The sequence below is a fragment of the Triticum aestivum genome, chromosome 6A, assembly GCF_018294505.1.
Source record: "Triticum aestivum cultivar Chinese Spring chromosome 6A, IWGSC CS RefSeq v2.1, whole genome shotgun sequence".
Taxonomy (NCBI): domain Eukaryota; kingdom Viridiplantae; phylum Streptophyta; class Magnoliopsida; order Poales; family Poaceae; genus Triticum; species Triticum aestivum.
In genome coordinates this window covers 190,495,645-190,505,899 of record NC_057809.1, presented here as the reverse complement: position 1 = coordinate 190,505,899, position 10,255 = coordinate 190,495,645, and positions in this window count along the sequence as shown.

Genomic DNA, 10,255 nt, shown 5'->3' with positions numbered 1-10,255 from the left:
GCTAAAGTTAGGGTTTGGAAGTTGGGCGCGGGTGGGCTGGCAGTGGCTGGGCCTTGGGGCGGCTCAGGGCGGCGGCTTATAAAGGCCCCCGGGCGAAGTCCTGCCCGGGTACGGCCCAGAGTCGGTTTCCCTTTTTTTAAAATATAATTCCTTGTGCAGAAAAAGAAACAAAAGAAGTACTAAACAGACTCCAAAAATCCCAAAATAAATTTTCCCCGTCTCTAAAAATAGGGCGGACAAGGTAAACATTTATTTGGGCCTAAAATGCAATTTTGAAAAACGCATATTTTTCTTAATTCAAATAAAATAGCGATAAAACTCCGAATAAAAAACTTATTTGATTTTAACATTAAATCTCCGATATTTCTTTATTTTGAGGAAGTCATTTTATCCTCTCTCTTTTATTTTTATAAAAGAAATATTCAAGAGAAAATTATTAAAATCAAACGAACCCTTTTTTTAAAATTCGAGAAAAACTAAAACATGCAAATAATGAAATCCCCAACTCTCTCCCTGGGTCCTTGAGTTGCGTATAATTTCTAGGATCAAACCAAAATGCAATAAAATATGATATGCAATGATGATCTAATGTATAACATTCCAAATTGAAATTTTGGGATGTTACAGATTCAATCCGATAAGATAACTTCAAAGGGAAAACTCAATCCATTACAAGAGAGTAGAGGGGTAGAAATATCATACAATCCAACTATAATAACAAAGCTCGCGATACATCAAGATCGTACCACCTCAAGAACACAAGAGAGAGTGAGAGATCAAACACATAGCTACTGGTACATACCCTCAGCCCCGAGGGAGAACTACTCCCTCCTCATCATGGAGAGCGTCAGGATGATGAAGATGGCCACCAGAGAGGGATTTCCCCCTCCGGTAGGGTGCTGGAATGGGTCTAGATTGGTTTTCAGTGGCAACACAGGCTTCTGGTAGCGGAACTCTCGATTTATTCTGCCCCTCGATGTTTTTAGGGTATATGGACATATTGTAATGCCCCAATACCGGAGCTTCAAATGCCTTCCATGTTTCCAGGTGTTGTCAGTTGATTCGTTTTGGTTCGTTGCATCATGTCATCATTTCATAAGTCTTTTTGCATCTCAACTAAATAAATGGCATGGATCTTTGATCCATTTAAATCGAGGGAAGGGTGACTTCTTTTTATAACATATCCTCCTGATAGTAGGGAGCTATATTAAATATTTCTTTAATTTGAAATTCACCATAACACACTTGCAAATATCCCATGCCTTTGTTATCTCAATTCTTGGTTTCCAAACTTTGCCCATAAATTCTTTCTTCATTTTCTGGAGCTCCACCAAAAATCCAAACATTTTTGGACCTTCCTAACCCTCACTTCCTATTCGAACCATTTGAATTTAAATCAAATGAGTTTGAATTTAAACTTTCAAAAATTCCCACTCCATTTTTCTTGGAACATGCACATTTTTGCGAGTCCGGGAAATTTATTACCGTGCCCAAATTCTTCCTCTAACCTTCTCTTTTCTCTTTTCCTTTCTCTTATTGTTCTCTATTTTTGTAAAGAGAAGAATTAAGAGGGAAGAGAGAAGCCTAGCCAGCCTGGCCATTTGGGCCTCCAGCAGCCCCGTCCCACCAGTGGCCCAAGGCCCAGCCGGCCTCTGTCTAACTAACCCTAGCGAGCCTCGATCCCATCGCTCTCCCTCCGCCGCCAGGAGACCCTCGCTCGAACTCCTTCTTCTCTCGATCTAACTCTGGTGCCTGATCCCGTCTCTCCCTCGCAGGCACGATCCCCTTCTTCTCCCGATCTCCCTCTCGGTCCCTCCCTCGCTCGAGCCCTCAAGGCGCCTCGCCTCCGCCCAGACCAGCGCCACCCCTGCCCGCAGCCTTCCTCGCTCAGTCTTGAGCGCACCGGTGCCACACCTCGCTCACCTCCGCCTCCTCGCCACGGCCCCTCGCAACCGCTCCTCTGCCTCACGTCGCCTTATTCACTACCCTACATCAGCCCCGGAGATCACCGCTGCCGGAAATCCCCAGGTCCGGTGACCCCTCGTCCAGCGGGACCTCTCCTTCATCGTCGGCCTTCGCTGTGCACGACGCCGCCTCCCCTGCCTCGCACCAAGGCCGACGCTGGCCACTTCGTCCTTCGCCGCCCCATGGAGGCCTGAGCCATCGACCTCGCCGGGCCTCCTCCTCTGTTCTGTGCCGCAGCCAAACTCTGGTTCGAGAGGAGCTCGATCCCGAGCACCTTTTTGTCCATCCATGCCGCCGTCATGTCTGTGCTGCAGCCCCGCGTCGTCTTCCCTTGCTCAGCAGCAGCTCGTCATCTCCAGCGCTGCCCCTGCCCGAGTCAAGTGCCACCAAGCCCCTGATGGATGCGCCAAGTCCCCGACGAGACCCGTTTTTCGTCCAGTTCAGCTACGCGGCTATGACCTCAGATTTGGACCGCAAGTGGCAAGTACCCCACCGGCAAGACCACACGGACGCCCGAACGACTATGCGGATTCGCCAAGTACACCTTCATCAAGACCGACGCCCGAACAAGCACCGTTTGCGTGGATTACGTCAAGTTCAACTACATTGACTACCAACGGTGACGACCCTGAACATCTACGGACGTCTACGACTATCATTGCCGAAGAACCGCGGGTCACAAATGTCGTGAACAACTACCGTCGCCGAAGTCTTATGAACCAAAAACTTCAAGTTCGACTACCGATAAACATGTACCACTACTGTCGTCGAGATCGCGAGCACCTCTACCGTTGACCCTAGATCATGAGGGAATGACTACTTCCACTACGACCGTCCCGAGAACGTCTACTTCCCCTACACCGCATCGAACTCGAACCCCTCCGATAACGCATGTTTCGAAGGTATAATCCCGAGACGACCGCCCATGAACGAATGCATGTGTGATGTATGAGATGCTCATGCTTGCTCCGTGCTCGAATTGTCGGTGCTCGTTGCCCCTCTTTGCCTTGCCACTGACATGTGGGACACCCGGTATCCGGGATCACTCCCGTCACTCTTGCACGTTTCACGCACCCACACTTGTTCCTTTCCACCGGCATCTCAATCGAGTTTCCGGAAACGGAACGTTGCTGTGGCACCGTTTCCGTTATTGTCGCCATGGCACCCTTTCTTTCCACCACGGTGACAAATGTTCCATAATGCTCTTGTCAACTTCTATTAAAAATTGCATAAACTTGTCCATGTCATCCGCATCATGATAACAACAATTAAAATGCTTAAATTGTTGTTCGCATTTAAATTGCTAATGCATATGGGGATTTACCGGATTTGTTGTTTGTCATATCCGGCCCCATTTAAATTGCTTAGTTAGATGGTTTCTTTTATGCTTCACCCCATGCCATGTTAACCAACATTTAATATTGTTGAGTACCTACCCGAGAGAGAACTAAATAATTGATGTGGTGTTCTGTCAATATGCAACTCGTTGCATATTGAGCTCCACTTAACTTGTAGTTTTGTTTGTGCCCCTTGCCATGCCATGCATATTTAAACCGAACATGCATCATACTTGATTGTGCATCATGCCATGTTCAAGTGATGGTTGTTTACTATGTTGTTTGCTCCTTTCCAGTGTTGCTTCTTCGGGTTAGTTCCGATAATGTCGCGTTTGTGAGGATTCGTTCGACTTCGTCCGTTTGTCTTCTTCATGGACTCGTTCTTCTTCCTTACGGGATTCCAGGCAAGATGACCATACCCTCGAAATCACTTCTATCTTTGCTTGCTAGTTGCTCGCTCTTTTGCTATGCCTATGCTGCGATACCTACCACTTGCTTATCATGCCTCCCATATTGTTAAGCCAAGTCCCTAACCCACCTTGTCCTAGCAAACCATTGTTTGGCTATGTTACCGCTTTGCTCAGCCCCTCTTATAGCGTTGTTAGTTGCAGGTGAAGACTGGAGTTTGTTCCATGCTGGAACATTGATTGTTGTTGGGATATCACAATATCTCTTATTTAATTAATGCACCTATATACTTGGTAAAGGGTGGAAGGCTCGGCCTTATGCCTAGTGTTTTGTTCCACTCTTGCCGCCCTAGTTTCCGTCATATCGGTGTTATATTCCCGGATTTTGCGTTCCTTACACGGTTGGCTTATAATGGGAACCCCTTAACAGTTCGCCTTGAATAAAACTCTTCCATCAATGCCCAACATTGGTTTTACCATTTGCCACCTAGCCTTTTCCCTTGGGTTTCGCAGACTCAAGGGTCATCTTTATTTTAACCCCCCCGGGCCAGTGCTTCTCTAAGTGTTGGTCCAACTGAGCGATGTCCGGGGCTACCAGGGGCAACTCTGGGCTGGCCTACCCGACGTCTGGCTCATCTGAGTGTGCCCTGAGAACGAGATATGTGCAGCTCCTATCGGGATTTTTCGGCACATTCGGGCGGTGTTGCTGGTTTAGTTTTACCATTGTCGAGGATATCTTGTAACCGGGATGCCGAGTCTAATCGGATTGTTTTGGGAGAAGGAATATCCTTCGTTGACCGTGAGAGCTTGTGATGGGTTAAGTTGGGACTCCCCTACAGGGATTTGAACTTTCGAAAGCCATGCCCGCGGTTATGGGCAGATGGGAATTTGTTAATGTCCAGTTGTAGAGAACATGAAACTTAACTTAATTAAAATGCACCAACCACGTGTGTTACCGTGATGGTCTCTTCTCGGCGGAGTCCGAGAAGTGAACACGGTGTTGGAGTAATGCTTGACGTAGGTTGTTCTAGGATCACTTCTTGATCATAGTTGTTCGACCGTGTTTTTGCCTTCTCTTCTCGCTCTCTTTTGCGAATAGGTTAGTCACCATATATGCTAGTCGCTTGCTGCAGCTCCACATCATATCTTTGCCTTACCTATAAGCTTAAATAGACTTGATCGCGAGGGTGTGAGATTGCTGAGTCCCCGTTACTCACAGATTCCTTCCTAAACCAGATACAGGGACCGATGATACCGTTCCAGATGATATGGCTGAGCTCAAGTGGGAGTTCGAAGAAGACTCTTGCCGTTACTACGTGTCTTTCCCAGATGATCAGTAGTGGTGCCCAGTTGGGGCAATCGGGGACTTTGTCGCATTTGGGGGTTTATCTTTATTTTGGTACCGTAGTCGAACCATGAGTGTATTGGATGAATGTAATGTTATTCATGTATTTGTGTGACATGGCGAGTGTAAGCCAACTATGTATCCTTTCCCCTTTATTTATATTACATGGGTTATTTGCGAAGATTACCTCACTTGCGACATTGCTTTCAATGCGGTTACGCCTCTAAGTCGTGCTTCGACACGTAGGAGATATAGCCGCATCGAGGGCGTTATACATATATAGGTGAAAGAAGTCGGTCAGGGGGGCCACGAGGGTGGGGGCGCGCCTCCCTGCCTCGTGGCTTCCTCGAAGCTTCCGTGACGTCTACTCCAAGTCTCCTGGATTGCTTCCATTCCAAAAATAACCCTCTCGAAGGTTTCATTCCGTTTGGACTCTGTTTGATATGCCGTTTCTTCGAAACACTAAAATAGGCAAGAAAACAACAATTTGGGCTGGGTCTCAGGTTAAGAAGTTAGTCCCAAAAATAATATAGAAGTGTTTAGTAAAGCCCATAAACATCCAAAACAGGTAATATAATAGCATGAATACTTCATAAATTATAGATACGTTGGAGACGTATCACCAGCTGCGGGAGGAGGGAGCATGCAATCCCGCCGGTGCTTGTTTGAGCGGCTGGAGCAGGAAGAGCAGAGATTGAAGAAGCACGACAGCTGTTGGATGGACATCCAATAGTCACTGCTCTCGTGTGCATTATTTCTAATAATGTACATCCCATTTGCTAATTCTTAAGAATTTTTTTGGAGCCCATCTTCTTTTTGTTAGCATTACACCCCATATTGTGGCCATAGTTAAAAAGTATACGAAATTTTGCATATTTCTGTGCGGTCAACTGTTTTTAATCCCGAAATATCGATTCAAATTCAAACTATTTTGAAAAATAATTTATATAAATATAAAATCCAAATAATTGTCCACGCATAAAAATCAATGGAATTTAAAATCTTGTAAACAAAAAAATTGAAACTAATTCCCGGTTTGATGTGTTTTAAAAATGTACATCCCATTTCTCGGCAAACCGAATGAAACTCTCCTCGTCTTGAAAGATTTGCAGCCCAGCAGGGATGATAAAGCAAGTAGGCCTCATTTGGGTATTTCTTAAAAAAATAGAATTGGGCTAGCCATTTTCAGCAAGGAAAAAACACAACTTGGCTCATGATGTGGTAAACATAAATAAAACCCTGGCTAGACGGGCCACAGCCCCCACACAGCCCCGTTGTTACCCTGATCCGTCGCTAAAACTAGTATAAATAACAACTGCTTGTTCCTAAAAAAACTACGCGACCTGCTGGGTCGCTGGTGTCAGCAGCTCGTAGTGTAATTCTCTCATTTATTGACTACGTTGACAATGGCGTGAGCCCCAGATGTCCAACCAATAGGAGGAACCATATTTTTGGGCTTGTAATATAGAGGCACTTGCTTGCGTACTGCCATGACGCTGGTGGGTCCCTACTGTCATCCTCTCCACATACAGTCATCTCCTTGTTCTTCTCGGTTGTTGACGATGTTGACAACTCAAGAGGGCGGCGCACCGACACGGCGAGCGAACCAAGGCCGCAAGGCGGAGGACGATGACGAGGCCTCGGACGGAACAAACAGGAGCCATGGAATATGCGCCGGTCCAGTCGCAGGCGAAGGGTAGTACGAGGGTTGACTGGTTCGTGTGCGGGTGCGTGTTGGGGCTGACGTCGCTGGAGAATAACAGGACGTGTGGGGGAATAGAGGGAGGGACTGGCCAACATTGAAGGGTACATACGGTAGGGCGGCGAAGGCGCAACCAGCCATGGGAGGCGGGAGCAGGCGGAGCCGACGGGGTGGTTTGGTTTGGGTGGCTGGAGGAAGAAGAAGACAAGAGATAGAAGATACACAACAGATGTTGGATATCAATCCAACGGCTGGTAGGCAAAATCGTTTGTTGACTGGCTAGTAAGTCGACACCACCTTGGATAGGCTATTTCCTCGCGGGTCCCAAATGTCAGAATCCAAATTTGTCACGGTCATGCAACCTTTCCTATGAAAATTTACAAACCATTTGATGTGCTAGTTCGAAATAATTTTGTGGGTGCTGGTCGGGGCTAATCACTTGGCTTCTGTAATGCACAGTGAGCTCAAGCAGCCGGCGAGAGTGATGTTATTTCTCTTGGTTGGGATTTGTTAGTTGTTACAATATTTCACTCTAAATTAAATGACTGACAAGCCATTTGCCTTGCTTCAAACAAAATATGACAGTCACAGCCGAGTTGAAAAGGGCAAGAACATCTAACTCCAGCTTACAAACTGTACAAAAGCACGAGGATTAATTGTTCATCAGGTTTACAAAAAAACCTAGGTTGAAAAGGGCAACAACATCTAACTCCAGCACTGTTTTTGGCAGTCACAGTCAAATGGACCGGTCAGGTTCATAGAATGAACATCCTGGGTCATAAAATTTACTAGATTATGACCACAATATGTTGTAAATAGAAGCTCAGCACGTTCAGAAGCTCTTTTGCCCACCTGAAACTCCTTTTTTTGCTCTTCCACATACCCATCCATCAAAACCATGATGCTGATAAACTTAAGCCTGATGGACAATAGTAACCTTGCATTCAGCAGGAAGAATGTGACAAATCTAGTGTTTGCACGATTGGCTACATATCGTTCTAGCGTTGTTGTCTTCAATCGAATCTCATGAGAAGTGAGAAAATCCCGATGCTTACGAATCCACCGATTGGTTATAACTTTCTTACCCCGTCCTGTTGCCTAAATAGACATCAAGATTGAAAATAGTTAAGGTCTAAAAAAAGAGTGTTAAAGAGCAACAGCTGAACTGTTAATTCTAGTACACTATATGCGGGCTTCCAGTGTGCGTGAAATTATCACCTTTGTATACAACTTCTCCAGACATGGAAAGCATTGCAGCAAGCCAATAATCTTGTTCAGATCAAAACTATTCATTTGGATATATAAGATCTTGACAGAATCCAGCACCATTGATAGGCCATCCATGGAGAAACTCTTCATTGAGAATAGAACATAATATTAGTACAAAATGTGTACTCCAAGATGACATATAACTTATGCACAGAAATTTAAAATACAACTTATGGTTACAAGTGTAGATAATAATATAAAGTACCTGAAGAACTGTGGAGCCAAACACCATATTGAAATGAGCACAGAGATCATGTATTACACCCAATGTCTCCAGTTTAGGCGCATAGAGGACGATTATTTGCAACGGTGAATAACTAGAATCAAGAATCAACCTTTGAAGTGATGGGGCATCTTGGATGATGAGCTGCCTTCCGTCAAAAGAAATTCCAATTCTTACAAGGTTAGGCGACTTTATTTGGAGACAACCGATTCTAGCTGTGAAAACAAGCACCAAGCACTCCAGGGCAGGGCAACTGGAGTGGATGATGCTGTGCAATGAGGCCTCGGATATACGAACCCGCACAAGTGAAAGTTTCTTGAGAAATGGGAGTCGAAGGTTTAGTACCAGATTGTCTGGTCGGTCGCACAACGCAAAGGTGGCATGTGGAGAGAGGAGGAAAACCGCGAGATGGACATCAGTGTTGAGGGCACATGTAGATGGCATTCGCTATCTGGTAGGTGATTTCCAGGGGAATGGTAGAACTTAAGCAGCTGTAGTTCTGTGAATTCAGGGGATTTCATTCAGGCGTCCATCATGCAGGGCATGGTATGCTTTCTTAGGTAGAATGACAGGATGCAGAGGCTTTGAACGGAGCCCTGGTGGGTGGAGATGATGGCTCTGGGGATTTCAAAATGATTGAAGAGAGATAGCTGACGATAGTCGAGATTAAGGGGCACGACGCGCCATAGAGGGCGCCACCGAATTGAGAGGACTTGGGTGCGGCAGCAATCCTTGGCAGGCAGAAGTGAGATGATCTCCCCAAGGACGGTGTCCGGGAGATCGCTGATGCGGTCCACCCGAGATTCTATGGGTTCCTAGGATCCGGTGGGGGTTGGGTCGCTGCTTCTCCCCGCGCTGCCGAGTGCGGGATCTACAACAGGTGTCGCTGCTGGCGGGAGCCTCATCTTCTTGGCACTGTGGTCAGCCGACTCCATTTTCCTCGAGGGCGTCTCGTCACGCTCACAGATTTGACAGAGTAACGAATGACGAGCCTAGTTGTAGTGCGAGTGAAGAAGAAGGGGAGATGGGGGTTTTCTGTAGTAGTGAGGAAGAAGGGGAGCTGGGGTTTTCTGTAGGAGTGAGGTGTGGAATTTGGGGGTACGAGTGGAGCGAGCTGACGTTAGATGGGTGGGAGTGAGGAGGAAGAAAAACACCCAAGTTTTTTTGGGGGCGGTGTGCTGGGTATGGGTAGCGCCTCTCATTCAGTAAATATATGGACTTTTGAATTGTTTTTACTATTTACTAGGGTGGATGGGCTGTTTTGTCTTGGGCCCAGAGAAACCATTACTACTAGTACAGTGGAGACACTCTATAGCTACCCAGAAAAACAATTACTACTAGTGTAGTGGATACAATACCGCTTCTGGCTCCTCCTAGGTCATCGAAACGTCTCCCTCTACTGAATGCTGTTATACTTTGGTTTACCGACATGCGGGCCATGCAGCACGCGGGCCCAAATGCCATCCACCAAATTAGAAGGCAGTATGCACACAAAGAGTCACCCCGGTCGTAGCGCGACAGTAACGAGCCATCGTATCACAAAACCCCACATCCCCGCAGTCTAAGTTTGATGGACGAAGCAACCATCATTTCACTCTTCACTGAATCCCCTTCTCCCTCACCGTCTTCAAGAAAGGCAACACTCGCATCTGCCATTGTTCTTCACTCCCAACAAAGGGAAGGTAAGTGGATCCGTGATGTTGGTGTATTTTCGTTCAGAGAAAAAAAAGAACTTTTCCAAAGCAGTAACCGATCATCACTCTCTTTTTTGTTTCATTGTCATTGCGATTGTTTTTTCCTTTCAGTGGTCTCCTAGTATTCATCAGTTTCATGATGGACCAAGGAGAACCAGGCAAAGATCTGCCAATATTGGAGCAGACGCAGGAGGCTGATCCCCACGAGACAGAGAGCTCCAAGAAGATGGAGGCAGCCACCGAGCCGACCCCAAATACGCTCATGGCCACTACTCAGATGGTCAACACCCCATCTGAGGTTACAACCCTCGTG